Source organism: Tribolium castaneum, chromosome 10 (genome assembly GCF_031307605.1).
Source record: "Tribolium castaneum strain GA2 chromosome 10, icTriCast1.1, whole genome shotgun sequence".
Taxonomy (NCBI): Eukaryota; Metazoa; Arthropoda; class Insecta; order Coleoptera; family Tenebrionidae; genus Tribolium; species Tribolium castaneum.
Genome location: NC_087403.1, coordinates 7,250,662 through 7,263,986, shown reverse-complemented (window position 1 = coordinate 7,263,986; position 13,325 = coordinate 7,250,662). Strand labels below are relative to the sequence as shown.

General features: G+C 31.2%; 10 non-coding genes across 10 annotated transcripts; all 10 read right to left on the bottom strand.

Moving 5' to 3' along the window:
- Positions 1–174: 174 nt before the first annotated feature.
- On the bottom strand, positions 175–276 carry Mir3810 (microRNA mir-3810). Its single transcript, NR_038627.1, has one exon. It is a non-coding gene; the product is annotated as a microRNA mir-3810 (primary transcript).
- A 301-nt stretch (positions 277–577) lies between these two features.
- On the bottom strand, positions 578–664 carry Mir6007 (microRNA mir-6007). The gene has a single exon (NR_129344.1). It is a non-coding gene; the product is annotated as a microRNA mir-6007 (primary transcript).
- A 3,053-nt stretch (positions 665–3,717) lies between these two features.
- Mir3814 (microRNA mir-3814) lies at positions 3,718–3,809 on the bottom strand. Its single transcript, NR_038632.1, has one exon. It is a non-coding gene; the product is annotated as a microRNA mir-3814 (primary transcript).
- Positions 3,810–4,046: 237 nt separating this feature from the next.
- On the bottom strand, positions 4,047–4,139 carry Mir3820 (microRNA mir-3820). Its single transcript, NR_038640.1, has one exon. It is a non-coding gene; the product is annotated as a microRNA mir-3820 (primary transcript).
- A 133-nt stretch (positions 4,140–4,272) lies between these two features.
- On the bottom strand, positions 4,273–4,365 carry Mir3813 (microRNA mir-3813). Its single transcript, NR_038630.1, has one exon. It is a non-coding gene; the product is annotated as a microRNA mir-3813 (primary transcript).
- A 579-nt stretch (positions 4,366–4,944) lies between these two features.
- Mir11635 (microRNA mir-11635) lies at positions 4,945–5,003 on the bottom strand. The gene has a single exon (NR_161880.1). It is a non-coding gene; the product is annotated as a microRNA mir-11635 (primary transcript).
- A 34-nt stretch (positions 5,004–5,037) lies between these two features.
- On the bottom strand, positions 5,038–5,130 carry Mir3818 (microRNA mir-3818). Its single transcript, NR_038637.1, has one exon. It is a non-coding gene; the product is annotated as a microRNA mir-3818 (primary transcript).
- Positions 5,131–5,357: 227 nt separating this feature from the next.
- On the bottom strand, positions 5,358–5,449 carry Mir3821 (microRNA mir-3821). The gene has a single exon (NR_038641.1). It is a non-coding gene; the product is annotated as a microRNA mir-3821 (primary transcript).
- A 213-nt stretch (positions 5,450–5,662) lies between these two features.
- On the bottom strand, positions 5,663–5,757 carry Mir3825 (microRNA mir-3825). The gene has a single exon (NR_038646.1). It is a non-coding gene; the product is annotated as a microRNA mir-3825 (primary transcript).
- Positions 5,758–5,810: 53 nt separating this feature from the next.
- Positions 5,811–5,903, bottom strand: Mir3809 (microRNA mir-3809). Its single transcript, NR_038626.1, has one exon. It is a non-coding gene; the product is annotated as a microRNA mir-3809 (primary transcript).
- Between the last annotated feature and the right edge of the window lie 7,422 nt (positions 5,904–13,325).

Below are 13,325 nucleotides of genomic sequence, written 5' to 3'. Positions count from 1 at the left end.
GAATGCACCCCTCACCGGACAAATTAGCGCCCATCACATTTCATGACAAATTGCTAGGAATTTTTACATAACAAATTCAAACCTAGTTAATTAGCTAGTTGCACAATCCATCAATGACATCACGTGTATTTCTATCACAGGAAGAAGCAAAACGTGCGACTTTTCCGATTAATTGACGTGACAAAAATGCACGATGTGTAGATTACCCACGAATGATCCTATTAAAAAAAAGGACCAAATTCGTGTAAACTACAAATCGGACATTATCTTCTATTTTTGGAACCACCTCTTCCACCTGTCGATTTCGAGAAACACAGTGTGGGGGGAAAATCGCCCTCTTGCTTGTATCCAAGAGGCACGCATTTTTCCTACCTAACTGGGTATCTCATTTTCCGGAATCTTCATTTGCGTAACAGAATTTGAACAAACTCCTAAACCTAACAACATTCTGACTACTGATCTATTTAAAACATTTCAAAATAATTACATTAGGAACCTAAAACTTTCATATTGAGTTTTTTTTTTAAACGCGTAACTTTTCTTCAGCAATTATTTGATGATAGAGACCTGATGAAATTATGTTCCCATGATGCAAAACGAAAGAGACAGAACCATAATTAATTTCGTAGTCCTGTTTCTAACGTCTTTGTACCATAAGACCAATTAGCTTGTTCTTCCTTTGGGTCTTATCTTCAAGTAAAATTCTTTCGGGTTTTATTCAAACTCTAGTATGGGCACTAATTTTTAAAAATCTCGGTGAGTGGCGACTATAATTTTAGACAAAAATTATTAAATGAAAAATGAACTGTAGAATTGTTTCTGCACATATAGTCAAAGTAATTAGCTTGCGTCTTCCAAATGCGAGTGGTTATTTTGAATAATTTGCCGTGTGGTAAGTGGGGCTCCATATTGTGCAAGTGGAAAATATAAAAGGAGTGAGTTTAGGGTCGACAATGAAGTGAAATTGGATAAACTCAAGTTGCGGTCGGTATTTGTAAGTGGAGTGGTGAAATAGGATCGTCAATTATCTCTCACATCTGCAATGTAGCTATAAATTTGATTAAATATTATTTTTGTGGCAGTGTAACAAAAAAAATTCGGTTAAATCAGAATAAAAAGGTCCTCGACTAGGTAGGTAAACGTAGAAAAAGCAAACAATTGGAGTCTTTAGAAATAGGCACAATGGTTTTAAGTGGCAATTTGTAAACGTTCACACCTTGTCAAAACATGAGCTTTTGGTGATTTTTACTGGAAATTGGCACATGTATTTATCTAAATTGACAGGGTGGTTTTAAATAAATTTATTCAAGTGATGGGGGATTGTAGGTAGGTAAATAGTTGAAGAAAAGGCGGGAGGCGAAATTGGGGTGTAATCTTAAACTAGTGATAATGGATCTTGTGATGTGCAGTTTGACATAACCTGGTGCGGTTTGATGTTTGTCCTATGAAGGGTTATGTAATTGGTTTATCGAAACAACATTCTGAAGCTGTGACAGGGTTCAGTTCTATAACTGCATTACGGATGCTATAATGTATTTATTATAGTTAACAACAGCCAAAGTAGTTCGCTACACGTTCATCACAACTGGACCTATAATTCAATACATTATCATTTATCATTTTAACGAAATTAGCTTAAATCCGAATAATAAAAAAATCGTTTTTAATAAATTTGTTTATTGATCAGGTGACAGTTGCAGATGTCAAGTAATGCTCAACGCCGTCATAACTTAATAAAATTTCAGTTTGTGAGCTTTTTAGTCAAGAGTTTATTCAATTACAAAATGCTTTTATGTCGAAACTGTTTCTATCTCCATACAACGCATAAATGTATTATAAAATTACGTATCACTTTAAAGGGTGTCAATAAGGCTACTTTTAACACAGAGGGTATTTTAACTATATTTCAAAGCTTTATTTTTGTATTTCTCCTCTCATTTCTAAAAGCTTCAAAGTTAAATTATCAACGACAAAGCTTTTACCTTCCACTCTCAACATTTAATAATATTATGCAACATAATAAAATAAATAAAATTCCAAACCCAAAGCAGATTTCAAAAATCGAATATTAATAATAAAGGCTTACTACAGACGACTCCGATCCCGAAATTCAATTCCAACTTAATACCCGCATGCCAAAACCAACCATATTTACTTGAATATACAGGATGTGTTTTAATACGGCGTCAGATCATAATGATTAATGACAATTACAAATAAATATTTTTGTTCTGTCATATCGAAATCATTTTTAATCACTTCTAAGTGGTAGAAATGTGGGAAAACTTTTATTTCGATATAATTTTCAAAAATATGTACATGTGGGTTACAAAAAACAACTTACGAACTCAAAATTATAATTATCAATGAAATAAAATATTTTTGTAGTCGTATTTTTAATTATTTATTTATTTATTTATTCTCTTATGCTTAGATGTGATTTTAATATATTTATAAATCACTCATCTGAAAAGAAATTATAACATTGTAATAAATTAATAAAGTGCCGCAGCGGTAACAAGAAAGTGGGTGATTTTGGCAATTGGGTATTGTAATTTTGAACAATGCAATAAATTATTTATGATTTGATGCCAATAATAACACGTCGCCAATTGATTTATGATATAAAAATTAGTCGGACACGGACAAAATCGTCTGGGGTTATACGAATTGCGATGACGAGGCAAAGCGCGGAATGAATTTCCAATTATTAATTTGTACGATAAGCCGATTTGCTATTGAAGTTATCAGTGAAAAGCTAAACCGCAGTCCACAATCTCTGAAGGGGAGAAAGCTGTGTCTGATATCCCCTGTTTATGTTGTTCATGTGTAGATTTAGACGGAGGACATTAAGCCTCCTACGCATTAATTACAAGCCAATAAAAGGGAAAAGACTCACCGTTTTGTTGAGGCTGCAAACAGGTGATCTCACTTTGATCAAAAATTAAACGACACTCCCGAAACTTTTTCACTTAAGTTTAGCACGGAACGAAAATTCAAAATTTAAGTACCACTCCCATTTTGGAAAAAATTAACACTCACGACACAAAACACAACTTTAAACGAACCGAAATTTGTTTTTAAGTCCTCCAGCTTCCAGTGAAGATTAAACTACCAACTAACTACTGATAATTGTGATTAATTTATTACTTAATTTTAAAAGTTGATATTTTTTTAAATAAAATAAATTAATCACAATAGATAAAAAAAATAAAAGTGAACCGACCTTAACTCCACCTCCCCTCCCCTCTGCCAGGCGGTTCCATGCTGCAAGAACAAACGATGTCACAATTCTTATATATCAAAGGATTTATCATTTGTTCTATGAATTTTTCCATGAATATTTAGTTACAAACTATTTTCAAACATTGATTTAAAATTAAAAATTTAGGCTGAGACAGACAAAATTTGTATTTAAAAATATTTACCTCTTGGAGGGGGCGTGGCTGAGCGTCAGAAGTCCTCCCAGCATGAAAGAAAGTCCTTTCTCATCATTTGACACCATTACGAAGCAGTAACACGAAACTGTCAGCACCTGGAACATGATGAATCATAGTATGCAATATGTGTTATCAAAAAAAATTACCACAATCATTTTGAGCAGAAAGGTCCCGTTCTTGCCGATTTTGATTTAATAAACAAGTCTTAAAAGAAAAAATGTTGTAGCAAAATGTTAAAAAATAAGCCAAATACGTAAGTGGGGTGGAAGCATCGATGAAATTTTTGCCAAAAATCTACAACAAACGCTCATGCTAGTGTAAAATTTAACTAGAATAGAGCGCTAAATTGTAAACTTTCAACAAAGAGAAGAAATGATGTGCCCAAAAAGCATTCGAACGAAGTAGGTGGTGCTCCATAAACAGAATATTTGTGATATGTATGAATAAAAAACTTACCACTTTTTTTTTCAATTTCCTACCCTTGTGGCGAGAGAAGGGTCCTTTTAGGCAGATACAAGTTCCCAGCCCCTAAGAAAAAATGTTGTAGTAATGTGTAAAAAATGAACAAATTTCAGGGCATTTCCCAAAAAACCGGTGCAAGTGATGAATGTTCGTGCACAATTTTATTGCAAAACCTGTACAGGATTTCTTAAATATAAAATGCTGTAACGGCTTGGCAAGAAATTGCACACAATTTTTTTGTCCGATGTTCCTTGATCAGAGTTTAATGACCTTAAGGAAACTCTCCAGTTTCCAGAAGCTCGAAAATAAGCCAAAAACTGTAAGTCTTTAACTAGTAAAGCGCTTCACATAAACCAACAACTTTAACGACGATTTGTGTCAAAAATTTTTATCCTGACTCCTTCGACGTTTTTCAAATTTTAAAACGTCGAAAAGAGCAGAATAAAAATTTGCAACACTTAAAATTTTTCTTTACAACAAAATCAAAAACAATACGTTTTGCGTAATTTTTTGAAATCTCGATCATTTAAAAGCAACAAAGGTCTCAGCTTTCCGACTTGACCTTTGTGGAAGGAGTTTACAAAATTTAAGAAAAAATGTCAAAAAAGAGATAATATATTACGCTGATGATGTACATATATGGTTAAAAAACTTACCCCAATAATTTCTTTTTCAAATATCCTCACCATTTTGACGTCTTGCGACCTTCCAGTAAAGTAGTGTTCGCCCCAAACCCGTTCTGATGAAAATTCGTTCGAAAGTTGCCGACAATTTCTCCAATTTCACCTTTCCTTGACAGAAATGGTGTTCGTAGAACCTAAGAAAAAAAATAGTATAGTAGGAAAACCGACGAAATAATTATCAAAAATCTTACTCATACGCTCAGCACTTTATTTGCAAAATTGTTGCAAAAAAAATCGAGTCCTCCACTCAAAAAACCTGTTAAAACTACAGTTTATTGGTAAAAAGATCAAATTGGTCAAGACCATGAAATATGATCTGGTGCTCCCAAAAAATATCCTGACGAATATTTGTGTCAAAATGTGACGTTCAACACTCCAAAGATTTCTCGAATACAAAATCTATGGAGCGAAGCACGCCAAATTGCAACACATTTTCAATGTCATCCTGGCAGATATTTGTGCCAAAAAGTTTCGCTTTAGCTCCGCAGATGTTCCTCAAATTTAAAGCATCATTGGAACGAAAGGAAAATTTGCAGCACATTTCTTCACAATCTTGTTTTGTAGAAAATGGTGCTTCATAAACCAAATATTTCGCGTATGTAATATGAATGTATGATAAAAAAAACATACCACAGCTATCTCGCCTATCAATTTTCCCACCATTGAGGGGAAGATTCTTCTCGATTGTTGTCCAAACAAGCAAAACCTAATAAAAAATGTTGTAGTAAAATGTTAAAACAGGAAAAATTGATGCTCCCAAAAAGTCTGACGATGATTTGTGCCAAAAATTAACATCCTCACTCACTAGAAATTTCTCAAATATAAAATTCCTAAGAGGAGGATGCTAAATTGCAACACATACATTTATTTTTCCATCATTTTGAAGCGAAAGTCACTGCTTTCCAATTTTTTATGCAGAAAATAACAAATAATGTAATGTAAGTGACGAAAAATTTTCCAAAAATTTTGAATTAGTAACAGCGTTTGGTATAAACTGACAATGATTTTTGCAAAAAATTGCAATCCTTGCCCCACTGACGTTGAATTTTCAAGTTTTCGTCAAAAGAAAATCACGATGAAGAATTTTGTTAAAGACTTGTTGTCTTCTCCGCACGGTTTTTTAAGTATAAAATAGTGCAGAAGAAGAAAACAAATCTTCACCAAAACATTTTTGGCAATTCTGCCAATCGGCGATCCTTTTCTTATTTAATTTAACCATTTAGAAGAGCAAACATTTATCAGAATTCATAACCAACTGACCGACGTCTGTTAAAATTACATCAGCGAGCAAGTTATGATTTCCGCCAAACATTAATGAATTAGTTTTGTACCAAAATTTGAGAAACATCCTTGGCTACAAAAATTAACTGGTGCTCCACATACATAAAATGTTGACCAAACACATTTTTTTTTCAAAAATAAACCAAAAAATCACAAAAGTGTAACTTCCAACTTTTAATTGATTTAAGTACTAAACTGCACCGGCAAATTACAAAGTTTGACCAGAAACAAAAATTTTTGTCAATTTGTGACGTAGTTGACGCTATAACTAAAAATTTCGCTAGAGCAACTGGTGCGCAGTTGTTTAGACTCCCTCGGATTCGGAGAATTGAAACAAACACAAATTTCTGGGTAACTCTATAGACAAGTGTTCCAAAGAATTTCTACGAGGTCCATAAAAAACCAATAAAATTTTAAAAACTGAACGATTTTTTAAATTTGTCGTGGCGACTTACCGTTTTTTTAAAATTCTAACCCGCACCAAGTCACGTTTTGTGGAAATCTTGTCCAAGTAATTGAAGAAGTTATGAAAACAAACACTCTTTTATCGTTTTCTACTCCGATAATAGCACTACTGTTACTCAACCAAATAATTATTCTAATTAATCCCGAGCATTTTTACACTGATTTACCCACCGATAACTAATTCTGGGACGACTTGTTTGTCTTACCCCTCTAAGGAGCAATGATGATTGGTCAAATGGCGCAAATATGGCGGAACGCGACCAATCGCCAAAGAACAAAATTTTCACATGTCGCTAGGTGGTGGCAATAACTGATACCCCTCTAAGACAAATTGGTCGATAGAAAAATCGATCAAAATGGCGGCCCTCCTTTCAATCAGAAACACCACCACCAGACTCAAACTAACCCCAGAATGTATTTTTGAAGAAGAGGAGACAAATTAATGGAAAATTACCGATCAAAAGTTGAGCAGACGCTTTCCAGACCACACTAAAATCACTTGAAATTTTTTTTGGAAAATTATCAAAAAGGCTACCAAGGGTGATTTTAGTGTGATCTGGATTAAATAGAATAAAATGTGACTTTCCTTGGACTGGATGGAGATGATTTCCTCGTCGAGCGTCCAACTCCTGGCACCACTGAAGCAATATTGCGCGGGATGGAAACTTCACCTTCACTTCACTTGATTTTAAGCGTTACCAAATACGATAATTAGTTTTTTTAAGGAAATTTGGAATAACCATTAAATAGAAAATTTGCAGAAATTTTACACGCGTCTTAACTTGGTGGTATCTGGAAGTGGAAGAGAAAAACAATGGCGTCCTGCTGAGCTTCCTCCACTTATATTTTTTGCCCCACCAGGGAAAGTCATGTGATTTTTCTAATCAACCGGATTGGCTTTAATTAGTCTAATGCCAACTTTTTGACTTTTTTTGTATTTTTTTTAGAAAGTTACTACTTCGAAAATTGTTGGCGTATTTAATTATATATTTTTTGAAAAATTTGGACCATTAATTTCGCAAATTTAAAATAATTGTCTATTGTCAGACTTGATCTTGATCTCCCTTGCCCTTTAAGATGGAGGGGGGGGGGGTTCTTTCTAGTCCAGTGGACCAGCTCAGTTTTGGTTGAATAAATTTAATACTTCTAATTCAAAAAAAAAATGTTTTCGAAATAATACTATGTAATACTCTAGGGCACACCAAGTGGTATTTCACATTTAGGATTTAACAGAAATACAATTTTTATTTTTAATTCTGCCAAAGATCCTTCGTCCAGTGGATCAAATAAATAAAAAATTAAATTTTATAATAATTTTGAGTTTTCAAAAATGCTGTTTTTTGACGTTACATTTTGATAATACCCTAAATTTATTCTAAAAAATAAAATAATCTAAATGCTTATCTAGGAGCAGTGGCAAATTAAAAAACGCTTCCCAAGGGCATTTGTGATCAAATATTGGATAGAAAAATGCGTATTCTAATATAATTCTGTTAATTACCTACTGTTCGTAATAAAGAATGAGGCTTGCAAGTAAAATGCCATTTTAGATTGGAGTCTGATTATTTTTTCTGAAACATTAAAGGCGCTCAAAAATTAGCGGTTTAAGCTATAATTTTAAAATTTTACATATATTTTTAAAAAAATAGAGCGCATCAAACAGCAATTTCAGATTTTTAAAAAGACTTGCTCTTTCCGAGAAAATAATTTCCAAGGTCACGGGTAATAAAACAAAAATTATGGTTATTATGGTTATGATAATTATTAATTTTAATATCTTTGTATTTTTTAAGTATTTCAGGACTTTTTTTACGTTTTGTATATTTTGATTTTTAAAGAATAAATTTTTTAGTAAATCTAACAGTCATTTCTTAATCATTTTTTTTTGCTTCAGTTATATTATTTGTAATTAATAATTTTGATTGAAAAAGCAGTATTCAACATTATTATTAATAGCTTTACATCCTTGACTCAACCAATGTAACTAGCAATTTATAATAAGATTCATGTTTTTTGAAACATAAATTGCATTTATAAAGTAACGATTTAAGCAAAAATTTTTAAATTTGGTCCACATACATGAAAAACTAGAGCGCACAAGATAGCAGTTGCAAAATTTTAAAAAATTTGATACTTTTAAAGAAAATTTCAAGATCATTGGTAACCAAAAATGCATTGACTTTCATTTTTCAAACACCTTCATAAAATATGCCGTTTAATCTGTGACTTTGAGATTTGGCCCAGCCCTACAAAAAAATACAGCGCACCAAACAGCACTTTCAGATTTTATTTTTTTATGGTTTTTAAAAAAATACAAGAGCTAATCTGACTGATCTCTTTTTCTCAAAATTTGTAGGCGTTTTTTTATATAAACCGGTAAAACAAATTTGAAGATTTTGGGTCAAGTTATCGAATTTAATTTAATGAACTTGACCAACTCAGAAGACTGTTTTCTAAAAAACGCAGTCAAAAATCAGCCGTTTAAGCTAAAATTTTGAAATTCGGAAAATTTATACATAAAAATAGAGCGCATCGAATAGCAATTCCAGTTTTTTAAAAAAGTTTGTAGTTTCAAAAAAAATAATCCAAGGTCACCACTTACAAAATTGGGGCTTGATTGCGGATATGAATATTTTTGTTGAAAAATCTATTGGCCACTTTATGTATTCTAACAAAAGTTTATATTTGTTGAAGGAAATTCTACAAAATTGGGTATCTAAAATTTCTCTAACTATGCGGGTTTTTTGAAAATTTATATAATATGCTTAGTAAACCAAAGTGTAATAATTAATAATGATGAAAAAGTTTACAAAAATCAAAATCAAATAAATCAATAAAATATTCCATTTATAATTTGAGCTATAGTACAGTTTAGAAATACAAACTCATGACGTGATTAACATTATCTTAAATATTTGTGCCATGTAATAGTTTTACTCATATCTTCTTGGTGTTAATTTACAATTACATAATAATACGTAATAATGACTTATCGAATTCCTCATGTCGGGTACTTTTCTATAATATTGACCTTGTAATTGCAATGAGCCAAATTTTAAAAATTTTACTTCAGAAACATAAATATAAATGTTTTTGCATTTATAAGGTAATTTATAAAAATATTTGTTCTTGTTCGCTTGGTTTAGTTTACTTTCTGGAAAATTGAAAAATAATGGGAAAAAGGATTACAGAAACACTACAAAGGAAAATTCAATCTGAACAAGAAGTAAGGCGATTATTTCAGTGTTTGTGGAAACCTTGCTCACGCTATGGATCGTGCAGGAAAATAATTTGGGAAAAATGAAACCCATTCATCCTCTAGATTTTATTTATTTCTTTTAAATATTTTGATACAAATCTTTTTCACAACTAAACAAAAATCGTACTAAACAAAAATAAATTAAATAGAATAATGATTTATATTTTTATTAAGGAATTTGACAATTTGCACTAAGAAAAAGTATGATCGTCTAAATTATTTACATAAATAAATGTTAATAAATATTATTATACATAGGTATATACATCATAACAAATTTTCTAGTTAAATTTTACCGTTTTTAATTTACAATAAAATAAAATGTGAAAATTGAATTATAAGCTTGTCGATAATAGCCTCGTCATATCTCAAGAATTTGAGCTACTTTTGCTAAGACATAAGACATAAGCAAGGCTAAATATATTTCAAACATTTTGCAAAAGAATGAAATTACGTAACCGATTAAATGTTGTAATATTTCATTTATCAACAACATGTGTAGTAGATTACGATGAAATCAAGCTCGTTGGTTATCAAAAACGAGCTTTTGTTGCATTTTACACATTCTTGAAATATCAAAGGAAATATTGTTTTTCACACGTGAAGGGAGTGGCTATATATTTTCATTACCCAAAATTATTTATAATCAGTATCTTTTATCCTAAAATTCATTTTATAACTGCTGCCAAATTAAATTAAATTAAATTAAATTGGAATTAATCAGTTCTTTTTGGTGGAATATTTAAGTAAATGATAGTAGAACATTGCGTTTTACAAAAATTGATTTATTATATTACTAATAAATAACTATTATTTTTATAAAATCTGTGATCAGAAATTTTTGTTTTACCGAGCGGCCACCAGAATAGCGCTGCGGCAGTAGCAATTTCATTATACGGGTAAACTATGTTTCAAAATTAACTTCTGCAAATTTTTTTCTGGAACATTAATGCAGTCAAAATTTCCTTGAAACATTCTTAAAATTCAACTAATTTATACAAAAAATAGAGCAAAATTGAACAGCAATTTGAGATAAAACATGCTGTATTTTTATAAAATCTGAGGTCAGAAATTTTTGTTTTGCCGAGCGACCACCAGAATAGCGCTGCGGCAGTAGCAATTTCATTATACGGATAAATCATGTTTCAAAATTAACTTCTGCAAATTTTTTTTTTTTGAACATTAATGCAGTCAAAATTTCCTTAAAAAATTCTTAAAATTCAACTAATTTATACAAAAAATAGAGCAAAATTGAACAGCAATTTGAGATAAAACATGCTGTATTTTTATAAAATCTCTGATCAGAACTTTTTGTTTTGCCGAGCGGCCACCAGAATAGCGCTGCGGCAGTAGCAATTTCATTATACGGGTAAACCATATTTCAAAATTAACTTCTGCAAATTTTTTTCTGGAACATTAATGCAGTCAAAATTTTCTTGAAAAATTCTTAAAATTCAACTAATTTATACAAAAAATAGAGCAAAATTGAATAGCAATTTGCGATAAAACATGCTGTTTATGGGAAAAGGACATTGAAGGTCACGGGTAATAAAATTACGCTTTGAAATTTTATCGTTGTCGCCGATAAAAGGATTGTATAATCTGTCTAGGATTTCAAAATAGTTTCGTGTTAGGGCTGTTTTTTATGTAATAATTTTACTAATAAACCAAATGCCAAATAATTAATTTATTATTTATTAAATAAATAAAGCAAAAAAACATTTTCTAAAGACAAAACACAAAAACAAACAAAAATTAGTGGTTCATAATATAATCTAGAATCAACTAATTTGTTTACAAAACTGAACACACCATATAAATATATGTAGATTTTTAACAAAAAAAAGTTCAATCTCACAGAGTTAAAAATTGAATGAGTGTTCACTTCACGCTTCTGATAGTATCGTCCTTGGAAAACATTTTAAAAAAGTCAATCTTTTTGAAATTTTTGTAACTGCAGTTTAAAGCGCTCTAGTTTTTTATGTAAGTGACCCAAAGTTCAAAACTATAGCTTTGACCATTGATTTATGATTTCGATTTTGATAAATTTTTATTTATTAGTATTTATTTATTGTATTTGTTGCAAAATTGATAGGAGTGTTTAAAACGGATTTGCAGTCATTTTGTTTCGTAACCACTCCCTTTTTGATAAAATATTTCTTTCTAACTAGCTTAAACTTTATTTTGGTTCAGCTTTGTTAAACGAAGTGGTGGCAATTCACTTTTAAGTAGGGTCGTTAACAAAAGAATTAAGATCGATTTAGATACCCTTAGAAATGTTTACATGGAGACATGGGCGGTCTTCGACACAATGGGCCTTATTCGATGTTAATGGATTTATCACAAAATTTTGATTATTTTGGGACAAACAAATCGTGGTTAAAGGAACCAATTAGGTGTGAAAAGACTTGTATAAATGTCAAAATTAGCTTAGAGCTTAGGTAATCCGGCGATAATTCGCAGTCACCACTTGTGTTTGACAATTCGGTTGTAAAAATTTGGTACTTTTAAAGAAAATGGTTTCAAGGTCATTGGTGACCAAAAAATGCATTAAGTTTCATTTTTCAAACACCTTAATAAAATATGCCGTTTAATCTGTGATTTTGAGATTTGACCCAGCCCTACAAAAAAATAGAGCGCACCAAACAGTACTTCCAGATTTTATTTTTTAATGGTTATTAAAAAAATACAAGAGCTAATCTGACTGATCGCTTTTTCTCAAAATTTGTAGGCGTTTTTGTTTTGCCGAGCGGCCACCAGAATAGCGCTGCGGCAGTAGCAATTTCCTTATACGGGTAAACCATATTTCGAAATGAACTTCTGCAAAATTTTTTCGGGAACATTAATGCAGTCAAAATTTCCTTGAAAAATTCTTAAAATTTAACTAATTTATACAAAAAATAGGGCATAATTGAACAGCAATTTGAGATAAATCATGCCGTATTTTTATAATATTTGTGATCAGAACTTTTTGTTTTGCCGAGCGGCCACCAGAATAACGCTGCGACAATAGCAATTTCATTATACGAGTAAACCATGTTACAAAATTAAGTTCTGCAAATTTTTTTCTGGAACATTAATGCAGTCAAAATTTCCTTGGAAAATTCTTAAAATTCAACTAATTTATACAAAAAATAGAGCAAAATTGAACAGCAATTTGAGATAAAACATGCTGTATTTTTATAAAATTTGTGGTCACAACTTTTTGTTTTTCCGAGCGGCCACCAGAACAGCGCTGCGGCAGTAGCAATTTCATTAAACGGGTAAAACATATTTCAAAATTAACTTTTGCAAATTTTTTCTGGACATTAATGCAGTCAAAATTTCCTTGAAAAATTTTAAAAATTCAACTAATTTATACAAAAAATAGAGCAAAATTGAACAGCAATTTGAGATAAAACATGCTGTATTTTTATAAAATCTGAGGTCAGAACATTTTGTTTTGCCGAGCGGCCACCAGAATAGCGCTGCGGCAGTAACAATTTCATTATTCGGGTAAACCATATTTCAAAATTAACATCTGCAATTTTTTTTCTGGAACATTAATGCAGTCAAAATTTTCTTGAAAAATTCTTAAAATTCAATTAATTTATACAAAAAATAGAGCATAATTGAACCGCAATTTGAGACAAAACATGCTGTATTTTTATAAAATTTGTGGTCAGAACTTTTTGTTTTTCCGAGCGGCCACCAGAACAGCGCTGCGGCAGTAGCAATTTCATTAAACGGGTAAAA